This window comes from Ranitomeya imitator, chromosome 1 (genome assembly GCF_032444005.1).
Source record: "Ranitomeya imitator isolate aRanImi1 chromosome 1, aRanImi1.pri, whole genome shotgun sequence".
Taxonomy (NCBI): domain Eukaryota; kingdom Metazoa; phylum Chordata; class Amphibia; order Anura; family Dendrobatidae; genus Ranitomeya; species Ranitomeya imitator.
The window spans coordinates 9,814,479-9,827,696 of NC_091282.1; the positions used below are offsets into that span (position 1 = coordinate 9,814,479).

General features: G+C 49.0%; 1 protein-coding gene across 1 annotated transcript in view; it reads left to right on the top strand.

Moving 5' to 3' along the window:
• LOC138657446 (zinc finger protein 850-like) overlaps positions 1-13,218 on the top strand; it is a 63,916-nt gene that overhangs the window by 994 nt on the left and 49,704 nt on the right. Inside the window, exon 4 of the mRNA XM_069745238.1 lies at positions 18-132. The gene's annotated coding sequence lies outside the window, so the exon portion shown is untranslated. The remainder of the gene's footprint in view (positions 1-17; positions 133-13,218) is intronic.

Consider the following 13,218-nt stretch of genomic DNA (forward strand, 5'->3'; position numbering starts at 1 on the left):
TACATCTGATATATCAGGGGGAAGATCTGACTAAGAATAAAGTGAAGGATGAGACAGAAGAAGCGATGACGAGGGGGGATCAGCCGTGTGTGAGTGATGGGAAGGAGGAGATTCTGGGAGATGTTTCCACAGGTATGTAATAATGACCGTCACGTGATGATAATGACTGGTGTGTAGTAATGTCCGGCGTGTGAGGAGTCTCCACTTCATTGAAGCTTTATCCGCTGTCCACATCACAGCAGAAGTGTCCGGTGATGGCGCGGCTGCTGTTATGATAAGGTAATTCAGAACCGCAATGGACCTTGAAGTTCAGAGCACACAAAGTGACCTGACCATAACCAAAAACATATGACAAGTTCTGAGACGTGGAAACTCTGCTGACCGCAATCCCTAATCCTATCCAACCACACTATAGGCAGCCGTGGATTGCGCCTAACGCTCCCTATGCAACTCGGCACAGCCTGAGAAACTAGCTAGCCCTAAGAGGAAAATAAGCCTACCTTGCCTCAGAGAAATTCCCCAAAGGTAAAGGCAGCCCCCCACATATAATGACTGTGAGTTAAGATGAAAATACAAACGCAGAGATGAAATAGATTTAGCAAAGTGAGGCCCAACTTTCTGAATAGACCGAGGATAGGAAAGATTGCTTTGCGGTCAACACAAAACCCTACAAACAACCACGCAGAGGGGGCAAAAAGACCCTCCGCACCGACTAACGGTACGGAGGTACTCCCTCTGCGTCCCAGAGCTTCCAGCAAGCAAGAAAAACAAATATAGCAAGCTGGACAGATAAAATAGCAAAAAACAACACAAGCAAACTTAGCTCATGCAGGAAAGACTGGCCACAGGAACGATCCAGGAGGAAGCAGACCAACATTAGAACATTGACTGGAGGCCAGGATGAAAGCACTAGGTGGAGTTAAATAGAGCGGCACCTAACGACTCAACCTCATCACCTGAGGAAGGAAACTCAGAAGCCGCAGTACCACTTGTGACCACAGGAGGGAGCTTGACCACAGAATTCACAACAGGCTGCTCCTGTAGAGTCCGGCGGTGCACCGATGAATAATGGATCCGCCTTCACACCTCTTCTTAATGATTTAGGAAGCACAGATTTAGTTTTCCTTTACCTTTGTTCCTATTACTTCTATCCTTTCTGTCCATATTTGTCTTCCACAAGTCCCGTGCTGCCATATAAATGACTGAGCTTGTGTTACAGGTTATGAATCTCTCCGTCCTATGAATGTTGGTGATGTAGCAGCCTCTGCCTGGTGCTCATGATTGACGACACATGTCACATGTAGAGTCGTCCTACCTGTCACCTGTGTTTGCCTCCTACACTGAGGCTGGCGTTCTGGCTAGCAGCCCATGTAAAATGTAGGCTTGTAGCCCGGGGGAGTCATGTTTGATAATTATTAACTTAGGGACCTATCAAAGGTAGGTCACCCTGCAGTGGTTGATGGGCACACATGAATTGGCCAATTTATGCGCTAAGAACCTTCATTTTTGTAAGTACATTTTATTTAGCAAAAAGCCAGCTCAAATCTCATGTATTAATATTATTTATTTATATTATATTATTTATTTATATAGCACCATTGATTCCATGGGGCTGTACATGAGAAATGGGGTTACATACAAATTTCAGATATCACAGTAAACGACCTAACGACTGATACAGAGGGGCAAGGACCCTGCCCTTGCGGGCTTACATTCTAAAGGATGGTGGGGAAGGAGACAGTAGGTTGGGGGTTGCAGGAGCTCCGGTGTTGGTAAGGCGGTAGCTCCGGTAGTGATGAGGAGGCAGCGGGGTCAGTACAGGCTGTAGTCTTTCCTGAAGAGATGGGTTTTCAGGTTCAGTCTGAAGGATCTGAATGTGATTGCTAGTCGGACGTGTTGGGGCTAAAAATTCCAGAGGATGGGGGATATTCGGGAGAAGTCTTGGAGGCGGTTGGGTGAGGAGCGAATAAGTGTGGAGGAGAGAAGGAGGTCTTGGGAGGAGCGGAGATTACGTGAGGGAAGATATCGGGAGATTAGGTCAGAGATGTATGGCGGAGATGAGTTATGGATGGCTTTGTAGGTCAGTATTAGTAATTTGAACTGGATACACTGAGGGAATGGGAGCCAGTGATGTTGCAGTAGTCCAGGCAGGAGATGATGAGGGCATGTACAAGTGTTTTTTAGTAGATTGACGGTTGAGGAAAGGACAGATTCTGGAGATATTTTTCAGTTGGAGGCGACAGGAGGTGGAAAGAACTTGGATGTGCGGTTTGAAGGACAGGGCAGAGTCAAGGATTACTCTGAGGCATCGGACTTCCGGTACGGGGGAAAGCGTGATGTTGTTAATTGCGATAGATTGTTCAGGTAAGGAAGATCTATGAAATGGATGAAAGATGATGAGTTCAGATTTGTCCACATTGAGTTTGAAGAAACGAGAGAAGGAGGATATGGCTGATAGACACTCCGAGATTCTGGACAGCAGAGCGGTGACGTCTTGGCCAGAAAGGTGGATCTGAGTGTCATCAGCATAAAGGTGGTACTGGAATCCATGGGACTTTCAGTTGTCCCAGGTCAAGTGTATAGATTGAGAAGAGTAGGGGTCCTAGAACAGAGCCTTGGGGGACTCCAACAGAGAGGGGGTGGGATGGGGAGGTAGTGTGGGAGTGGAAAATGCTGAATGTGCGGTTGGAAAGGTACGAGGAGACCCAGGATAGGGCGAGGTCTTTGATGCCAAAGGAGGAGAAGATCTGTAGTAGAAGGCAGTTTTCAACTGTGTCGAAAGCTGAGGACAGGTCTAGGAGGAGGAGTACAGAGTATTGCCCGTTAGCTTCGGCTGTAAGTAGGTCGTTAGTAATTTTGGTCAGGGCTGTCTCAGTGGAATGATGGGGGTGGTAACCACATTGTAGATTGTCAAAGAGCAAGTTAGATGAGAGGTGGGAGGAAAGTTCAGCGTGGACGTGCTGCTCCAGGAGTTTGGAAGTGAACGGGAGCAGCGATATTGGGTGATAGCTGGACATAGCAGTTGGATCGAGGGTTGGCTTTTTAAGGATAGGCGTGATTGTGGCATGTTTGAAGGCAGAAGGGAAGGTGCCAGAAGGTGTTACGACCGCTACTCACCTTCGCTGCTCCGCTCCTGGCTCTCGGCGCGCTGCTCCTTCGGCTGGTGCTGCGGTTCCTGCTCACCTCGGTCGTTCTTCCGGGTCCCGGCGCGCTTCCTCCTTAGCGACGCTGACTCCTTCCTTCAATGCTCGCTCCCGCTGTCCTGCTTCTGGAAGGCAGCGCGCTCGTTCCCGGCGGGTTCCCTCTCCACGTTCAGTTTCTGCGCAGGTGCGCAGGGGTCTGCGGCTGACGCGCTCGCTCCAGTCTTGATCCTCTGCTACCGGATGTTTTCTGCTGCAGCCAATCCCGGGTAGGTTCACTGTATTTCAGGCCACCTCCTCTGCTAGGACGTGCCTGAGTATCATTTGCTATTTGCCTCTGTCTCTGGCCACCTTCCGCTCTGTGCTTCCGTGCTTCGTGCCAGCTCCGAGTACTACTCCTTGCCTCTCGCTTTTTGCCTTCCATTTACCCTGCTCTCTCTGTTCTCTCTCCCCACAGTTTCGCTCCTGTTCCAGCTTTCCTTCAGCTCAAGCCTGACGTCCACTTCCCGTTTTCGTTGCCGTTGGTTTCACCGCCCTCGTTCCAGTATTTCTGTTTAGGTCTTTTCTTTGTTTTTTCCTCTCCTTCTGAGCCGTCCCTCTTGGTATCTGCTACCGTGGATTAGTGATCTCTGGGCCTGCTCCTGACAGCCCCTGTATAGGGGTTGGATAACTTTAGGTCAGCTCGCCCAGGGGTAGGTCTCTTCCACGGTCCAGAGGGTCCACTCTCGTTCTTACCTCCGATAATGTAATAGTATACTCAGGCCATGGACCCGCAGGTGCCGCGTTTTCTGCCCAGAAAGAATTGGCACACTTGCGCGATAATCAGCAGCGCATCATGTCCTTCATGAAAACTATGGAGTCTCGTCTGACCTCTCTACAAACCTCCGACCCAGTTAATGCTTCTCAATTGGCGGGTCTGCAGCAAGAGCTCTCCCAGCAGCGCGATACGCAGGCGCGCATGCTCTCCTATATGGCCTCTATTGACGACCGCTTATTTAACTTGCAGTCGGTCTCTGCTCAGGTGGTCTCACAGGACCCTAATTCTACGGCTTCACCCCATCCGCCACCTCGCCTAGGCAAACCTCCCAGGTATAGCGGGGATCCCAAACTCTAGGGGATTCCTGAACCAGTGCCATCTCCACTTCGAACTCCTTCCTCAGCAATATCCTACCGATAGGGCCAAGGTGGCTTTTATTGTGTCTCATTTAGAGGGGGAGGCTTTGGCTTGGATCAATCCCCTGTGGGAGCGGGATGATCCCATAGTTTCTCAATTAGCTATTTTTCTAGAAACTTTCCGCCGGGTTTTTGACGAGCCCGGGCGCCTAGCTTCCATGACCGAGTCGCTTTTCAACCTACAACAGGGCTCTCAAACTGTTGGTCAGTATGCCATCCGCTTTCGCACCCTAGCCTCTGAGCTAGGGTGGAACAATGAGGCTTTGGTTGGCGCTTTCTGGCGAGGCCTGTCCAGTCGGTTAAAGGATGAGTTGGCAGGACGAGATACCCCAACCTCTTTAGAAGATCTCATATCTCTGTCAACACGCATTGACCTGCGCTTCCAAGAGCGAACTCGTGAGTCCGCTAGAGAGAGGAGGCCCGTTCGCTCTTTACCATCTGTTCGCAGGTCTGGGAGTCCACGTCCTCTGTTGTCTCCTACTGCATCCGTACCTGAGCCTATGCAAGTACATCGTGTCAAGATGGCAGAGAAACGTCGTCGGGAGAGACGTTCCCAAGGACTCTGCTTCTACTGCTGTAGCGCTTCGCATTTACTGCGGTCTTGCCCCGAGAGACCGGAAAACTCCTCCGCCTAGGACAGGTAAGAGAGGCCTCCCTAGGTGTTTCTGATTCCTCTCAACCCTTGTTTCTGTCCGTCTTGCTTATTTTTAAACTGAAGCGTTTTTCCGAGGTAGCGTATGTGGATTCGGGCGCGGCAGGCAATTTTATCAGTCTTGAGGCGGTTCGGAGGCTTCGCGTTTCAGTGCTCTTTGGACACTCCTCGTCTGATCGTCTCCGTAGATGGGAGACCCTTGCAAGACGCCATCACCTTGGTTACGGAAGAAATTGAACTTCAGATCGGGGCTCTACATCATGAGAAGATCTCTTTCTACGTTCTGCCTAACCTCGCCCATGCTCTACTACTTGGGTTACCGTGGCTCCGAACTCATGAACCTACTCTTGACTGGCGTTCGGGTGACGTGCTCCATTGGGGATCCACTTGTCAAAGACAATGCCTGCAGTCTGTTTGTCCTGTTACCCCGCCACCTGCAGTTTCCGTTCCCTTAGGTCTACCTTCTCCATACTGGTCCCTCATAGATGTTTTCGATAAGAAAGAAGCTGAGTCTTCCTCCACATCGTACCTATGACTGCCCGATCGAGCTTCTTCCCGGTTCCACCCCACCTAGGGGGAGAATTTACCCACTTTCTCCTGCTGAGACCAAAGCCATGTCCGAATACATCCAAGAGAATTTGTCTAAGGGATTCATTCGAAAGTCTTCTTCTCCCGCTGATGTGGGATTCTTCTTCGTCAAGAAGAAGGACGGTTCACTTCGACCTTGCATCGACTACAGAGGTTTGAACAACATACGGTCAAGAACAAGTACCCTCTACCTCTCCTCCCTGAGCTCTTTGATCGACTTAGAGGGGCGCGAATTTTCACTAAGTTGGATCTTCGAGGTGCTTACAATCTTGTCCGAATCCGCGCCGGTGATAAATGGAAGACCGCTTTTAACACTCGAGACGGCCATTATGAATACTTGGTGATGCCGTTCGGTCTATGTAATGCTCCCGCAGTCTTCCAAGAATTCGTTAATGACATTTTTCGAGACCTTCTCTATTCCTGTGTTGTGGAATATTTGGACGACATTCTAGTGTTCTCGGCAGACTTACCGTCCCACAGAAGAAGTGTCTGTTTGGTTTTGCAGTGACTAAGAGAGAACCGTCTTTATGCTAAATAGGAGAAGTGTCTCTTCGAACAAACTTATTTGCCCTTTCCTGGATACATCATTTCGGATTCCGGTCTTAAGATGGATCCTGAGAAAGTGAATGCCATTCTCAATTGGCCGCGTCCCAATGGGATAAAAGCCATCCAGCGGTTTCTGGGATTCGCTAACTACTACAGGCAGTTCATTTCTCATTTTTCCTCAGCTATTCGGCCTCTTTCTGCTCTCACCCACAAGGGTTCCAACCCGAAGACTTGGACCTCGGAGGCCGAGAATGCCTTTGTGCTCCTGAAGCAGTCTTTTTCCTCCGCTCCAGTACTACACCATCCTGAAATTAACAAGCCATTCGTTCTCAAGGTGGATGCCTCCTCCACGGGAGCCGGAGCAGTGCTCTCCCAAAGGTCCTCTATGGGTTGTCTGGTTCCTTGCGGATACTTTTCCAAAACGTTTTCTGCGTCTGAACGTAATTATACCATTGGAGACCGAGAACTCTTGGCTATAAAACTAGCTCTGGAGGAATGGAGGCATCTTCTCGAAGGAGCAGTTCATCCATTCGTAATTTTCTCTGACCACAAGAATTTGGCCTACCTTCAGACCGCGCAAAAACTTAATCCACGGCAGGCTCGTTGGTCCCTGTTTTTTGTTTTGCCCGCTTCGATTTCGAGCTTCGTTTTCGGCCCGGCGACAAAAATGTCAAGGCAGACGCTCTGTCCAGGCTTTCGCAGCCAGAGGACTTAGACGAAGAACCAGCACATAACTTGGATCCCTGCAAGATCATCACGGTGGTTCCTTTAAGGATGGCCTGTCCTCCAGGTAAGACCCTGGTGGCAGAGAACGACAGAGAGAGAGTGCTTCATTGGGGACATTCTTCTAAATTGGCAGGTCATGCCGGGATAAAGAAGACCTTCCTTCTCATCTCTCGTTACTATTGGTGGCCTTCGTTGCGTCAAGATATCAAAGAGTTTGTCGCCTCTTGTCCTTCCTGTGCTAAATACAAAGTGCCAAGACAGTTACCTCATGGAGGTCTGCTTCCTCTTCCAGTACCTTCTAGTCCGTGGCAGCACATCGCCATGGACTTCATTACCGATTTACCAAATTCCTCTGGTTGTACAGTCATCCTTACGGTGGTAGATCGGTTCTCCAAAATGGCACATTTTGTTCCCCTGCCTGGTCTACCCTCGGCTCCAGAATTGGCGAAGATCTTTATTTCCAATATCTTCAAACTTCATGGTTTTCCTCAAAACATCGTGTCCGACAGAGGAGTACAATTTACTTCGCATTTTTGGAGGGCATTATGCAAACTCCTGAAGGTTTATTTAGATTTTTCGTCTGCCTATCACCCTCAGACTAATGGTCAAGCTGAACGGACAAATCAAATCGTGGCTGCCTATCTTCGTCACTTCACTAATGCCCACCAAAATGATTGGGTCAGCCTTCTGCCTTGGGCCGAGTTTGCCTATAATAATCACTCCAATGAGTCCTCAGCAAAGTCTCCTTTTTTCGTCGTGTTCGGACAACATCCGAATATGCCTCTCCCGATTTTCCTCTACGTCTGGAGTACCGGCAGCTGATACTTTGGCTTCGGACTTTTCTTCTATTTGGGGACAGGTTAAAGGAGCTCTCAATAAGGCATCTGTGAGGATGAAGAGATTTGCCGACAAGAGGCGATTAGATACTTCTCCGTTCCTACCCGGCGACAAGGTCTGGCTCTCCTCACGTTACATTAGACTCAAGATACCATCCTGCAAGCTTGGTCCTCACTACATCGGTCTGATTCGGGTCAACGATGTCGCCTATAAGCTGAAGTTACCTGCCTCGCTCCTTCTTCCTGCGCCTCTCCTCAGCCTGTCTGTGCTGATAAGATCTTTGAGGTGAGGGATATTTTAGCCATGAAGAGGGTTCGTGGGAGAAAATATTTCTTGGTGGATTGGAAGGGTTTTGGTCCTGAGGAGAGCTCGTGGGAGCCTCTGGAGAATATCAATGCACCTTGCCTTCTAAAAAAATTTCTCTCCAGTTTTGGGAAGGGGGATTTTAAGGAGGGGGGTACTGTTACGACCGCTACTCACCTTCGCTGCTCCGCTCCTGGCTCTCGGAGCGCTGCTCCTTCGGCTGGTGCTGCGGTTCCTGCTCACCTCGGTCGTTCTTCTTCCGGGTCCCGGCGCGCTTCCTCCTTAGCGACACTGACTCCTTCCTTCAATGCTCGCTCCCGCTGTCCTGCTTCTGGAAGGCGGCGTGCTCGTTCCCGGCGGGTTCCCTCTCCACATTCAGCTTCTGCGCAGGCGCGCAGGGGTCTGCGGCTGACGCGCTCGCTCCAGTCTTGATCCTCTGCTACCGGATGTTTTCTGCTGCAGCCAATCCCGGGTTGGTTCACTGTATTTCAGGCCACCTCCTCTGCTAGGAGGTGCCTGAGTATCATTTGCTATTTGCCTCTGTCTCCGGCCACCTTCCGCTCTGTGCTTCGTGCCAGCTCCGAGTACTACTCCTTGCCTCTCGCTTTTTGCCTTCCATTTACCCTGCTCTCTCTGTTCTCTCTCCCCACAGTCTCGCTCCTGTTCCAGCTTTCCTTCAGCTCAAGCCTGACGTCCACTTCCCGTTTTCGTTGCCGTTGGTTTCACCGCCCTCGTTCCAGTATTTCTGTTTAGGTCTTTTCTTTGTTTTTTCCTCTCCTTCTGAGCCGTCCCTCTTGGTATCTGCTACCGTGGATTAGTGATCTATGGGCCTGCTCCAGACAGCCCCTGTATAGGGGTTGGTTAACTTTAGGTCAGCTCGCCCAGGGGTAGGTCTCTTCCACGGTCCAGAGGGTCCACTTTCGTTCTTACCTCCGATAACGTAATAAGAGGTGGATTAGGGATGGGATAAGAATGGTGGTGAGGTTGGGGAGGACGTGGGATGGGATGGGGTCTAGTGCACAAGTGATGAGGTGTGATTTGGAGAGCAGACGGTTAAGCTCCCTGTCACGAAAAGGGGGTGACCTTTGGTTGGCACACGGCTATAACATCTGCAGGGGGCTTTTCTTAGTTATCCCACCACTGCTACACTGATGAAAACACAAACAAGGCTGTTGACCTATCAATTTACCACAGGGGCTTATTTTAGTTATCCCACTGCTGCTACAGTATGTCACGAACTGCAGGGATTTATGTATATTCCGCTTTCTAGTTCCGCTTCAGAACTTGCAGCTCTCTAGCGGCCCCTTACACTCAGGTCAGTCAGGGAACTAGGATAATTAGTCGCCGGATGGGCCGCTTCGCTGTGGACTGGTTAGCCGGCGCGCTGCAGCAAGGGAATTATAAATGCTCAGGCCGCAGCCAGACAATAGCTTATAAAACCCCGTTCGTTGCTGCCAGCTTTACCCACCTAGCCCAGAACACACTTCGCTGCCACCAGCTCAGATTCCTCAACAGACGGGTTGGAGCCAAACAAAATTAGTAGCTTAATTAACATCAGGCACATGAAAATTTGCTATAAAACATGTAGAAGGCGAAACTAATAAATTTTATATTTTACTCCGAAAAGGTAGGCAGTGTTTACAAAAGGTATATAAAGGTTTTGCAATATAAGACAATTAAGGTACCGTATGTACAAGCAATTACAAAAAAAACAGGGATTAAAGAAGATAAACACTCACATGTTGCTTAGATCAGTCCCGGCAAACCATGCTGGTGGGAGGAGCCAGACATCCCAATGCATCAGATGGTCTTGGTGCAACAGCTTCTTAGGTAAGACTGAAGGCTGGGCTGAGTGCAGTAACTTAAACTTCTGGGCTTGTGACATCACTAAAGGGGCTGGTTTACCTGCACCCTCCCCATCTGCCCGGGTGCACATTTTGGTAAGAAAACTTATAATACTCATAAATGTGCTTGAGAACTTAGCAGAATAACGGAACACCCATCACTCATCTTATATTGAAATTAGTTTTCTACTGAGTCTTAACTCGGGTTAGCTATTCCACTTTGTTTACGAGAAATCCATTTCTCGAGTTCTCTTGGTGCTAGAATTTAGCAAAAGGCGTTGTCGTGAAGCTCTATCAAAGCACGTTCCAAATATGTATCTGGCATATTTCTATCATACGCTGTCGTCGCATTATGGCTTCTTTAATATTTCCCCCCATACAGCAAGCACATGGATTTCAAACAAAGAAACTTGTACACACTCCTGGCTAATTGACATTCCTACTGGAGGAAGGAAGGAGTGAGGAGAGGGTGTAGGGTTACAGGCAAGCCAGGGAAGGTTCCAGATGGTGTGTCTAGGACCATGGTCACCTGCGCAAAAATCCCTCAGACCATGGAATTTTACGTTATCGTGACACTCCCCTTCAGTGATGTTGGATAGGGAGGCTATGGGGTTTGGGCATTGGTCTGGTATACAAAGGGGTTGTGGTGGCTGAACAATGAAGATTTGCCTTGTTTGGTCGATCTTATTTTTAAAGTGTGGCAAAGTCCTCAGCAGAGATGAGGGAGGTTGGAGGAGGCAGTGGGGGCGGAGGAGGCAGTTAAAGGTTTTTAATAACTGGGGTTGAAGGATAGGGAAGATACGAGGGTTGTGAAGTAGGCCTGTTTAGCAGAGGTGAGAGCAGATTTGAAAGCGAATGTTGCCTATTTGAATGCAGTGAAGTCGTCTTGCGAATGTGTTTTCTTCCAACGCCGCTCTGCAACCCTGGACACTTCCTGGAACTTTTTAGTGATGTTATTGTGCCAGGGTTGTCTATTGATACATCACACTCTGCCATGAATGAGTGGGGTGACCACGTCAATAGCTGATGCAAGAGTGGCATTGTGGAAAATAGTGGAACTGTCTGTGTCGTGGAGTGAGGATATGGATATGGATGCCAGTGGTAGGATAGAGTCAGAGAGTGTGTGGGTGTCTAGGTGTTCAGGTTTCTGCGGGGGTGCGCATGTTGCTGGACATGGGTGACTGGTGAGGAGGACAGGGATGAGAAAGTGAGCAGATGGTAGTCGGATAGAGGGAGGGGGGAGGTGGTGAAGTTAGAGAGCAGAGACGGGTTTATACCAGGTCTAGTGTATGTCCGTCTGTGTGAGTGGCTGCGGAATACCACTGAGTAAGTCCAAAAGATGAAGTAAGGGACAGGAGTTTGGAGGCTGTTGACTGAAGGCTATCAGTGGGAATGTTGAAGTCACGCATGATGATAGTGGGAATGTCAGTGGAAAGAAAGTGAATAGGCCAGGTAGAATTGGTCAATAAAGGCAGTGGCCGGGCCCGGAGGTCGGTATATGATGGCTACTTGGAGGTTGGAGGGAGAGTAGATGCGGACAGAGTGGACTTCAAAAGAGGGGAAGATAAGGGAGGGTAGAGGTGGGATTGGGTTAAAGGTGCAGTTAGAAGAAAGGAGAAGACCCACTCCTCCATCGTGTCTGTTGCCGGGGCGAGGGGTGTGGGTGAAGTGGAGGCTGACGTAACACAGCGCAGCAGGGGAGGTGGTGTCAGAGGTTGTCAGCCATGTTTCTGTGAGGCCGAGGAAGGCAAGCTTGGGAGCTTATTGCAGATTGAGCGGGCATTCCAGAGTGCTCCAGAGAGAGGGAGCAGGGGGGTGGGCGTAAGGAGCATGGGTTTTATGTTGGAAAGATTGCGGTAGTTTATATTTGATACGGAGCAGTAGGAGGGGGTAGTAATGGGAGGTATGAGCTGTGGGGGTCCAGGATTGGGAGATATGTCGCGAGGAGGTGGGAGAAAGCGAGTGGGCGGCTTGTTTTATGTTTTATTAGGAGAGATCTGAAGTTGAGGAGCAGGGTGGAGGAGGAGGTCTGGTGGGGAGGTAAGAGGGAAGGAGAGATGATTATTTGGTTAGAGGGTGCTGGGTTTTGGGGATAGAGAAGGAGAGTGAGGATTAGTGCAGCAAACACTGTAAGGGCATATGTAAACATGGTGAAGTAGTCAGATGGGTTAATAGAAAAGCTTGATCCAAGTAATAAGAAGTGCTTACTCAGCAGACATACCCAAAAGAGACAGATCATAGAGTGGGAAAAAAAGAAAAAAGAGCAGCGTCCATACCAGGTGAAGTCGTGTCCAAAAACGTCTTTATTGAGCCATACAAAAAGATACAACGTTTCGGCCGGGTTGGCCTTTGTCAAGTATACACAGCATCCTGTTATGTCTGGTAATGAAAGGTGTAATGAAGGCAATCCAGAGACACAGTGTGCCTAGCGATCCGAGCGCACACAGTGATCTGACAAATACCAAAAAACAAAAGAACGAGCTCTGAGACGTGGAAACTCTGTAGACTGCACACCTGATCCTATCCTAAACACAACTAATAGCGGCTGTGGATTGCGCCTAGCAACTACCTATGCAACTCGGCACAGCCTAAGAAACTAGCTAGCCTGAAGATAGAAAAATAGGCCTGACTTGCCCCCAGAGAAATACCCCAAAGGAAAAGGCAGCCCCCCACATATAATGACTGTGAGTAAGATGAAAAGACAAAACGTAGGGATGAAATAGATTCAGCAAAGTGGGGCCCGATAATCTTAGACAGAGCGAGGATAGTAAAGCGAACTTTGCAGTCTACAAAAAACCCTAAAGCAAAAACCACGCAAAGGGGGCAAAAAAGACCCACCGTGCCGAACTAACGGCACGGCGGTACACCCTTTGCTTCTCAGAGCTACCAGCAAAACAAAAGACAAGCTGGACAGAAAAAAAGCAACAAAATAGCAAAAAAGCACTTAGCTATACAGAGCAGCAGGTCACAGGAACAATCAGGAGAAGCTCAGATCCAACACTGGAACATTGACAAGGAGCAGGGATAGCAGCATCAGGCGGAGTTAAGTAACGAAGCAGTTAACGAGCTCACCAGAACACCTGAGGAAGGAAGCTCAGAAGCTGCAGTACCACTTGTGACCACAGGAGTGAATTCAGCCACAGAATTCACAACAGCATCCACAGTGGCCATCTTAAATAGTGTGGAACCAATAAAGGAACCAATCACTATCAAGGGGCGGCCTTTATTAAATCCCAGTAAAATCGCATTTGAAACATGCATATTACATATAACATTATAAAATCAAGCAGTTAACAACCAATCACCGCCTCATCATATAGAGATCTATACTAATATTAAAAGAAACACACAGGGAACATAATAACAAATCGAACGTCCAATCCTGGCTATAGCTGTTTCGTTGTCATGA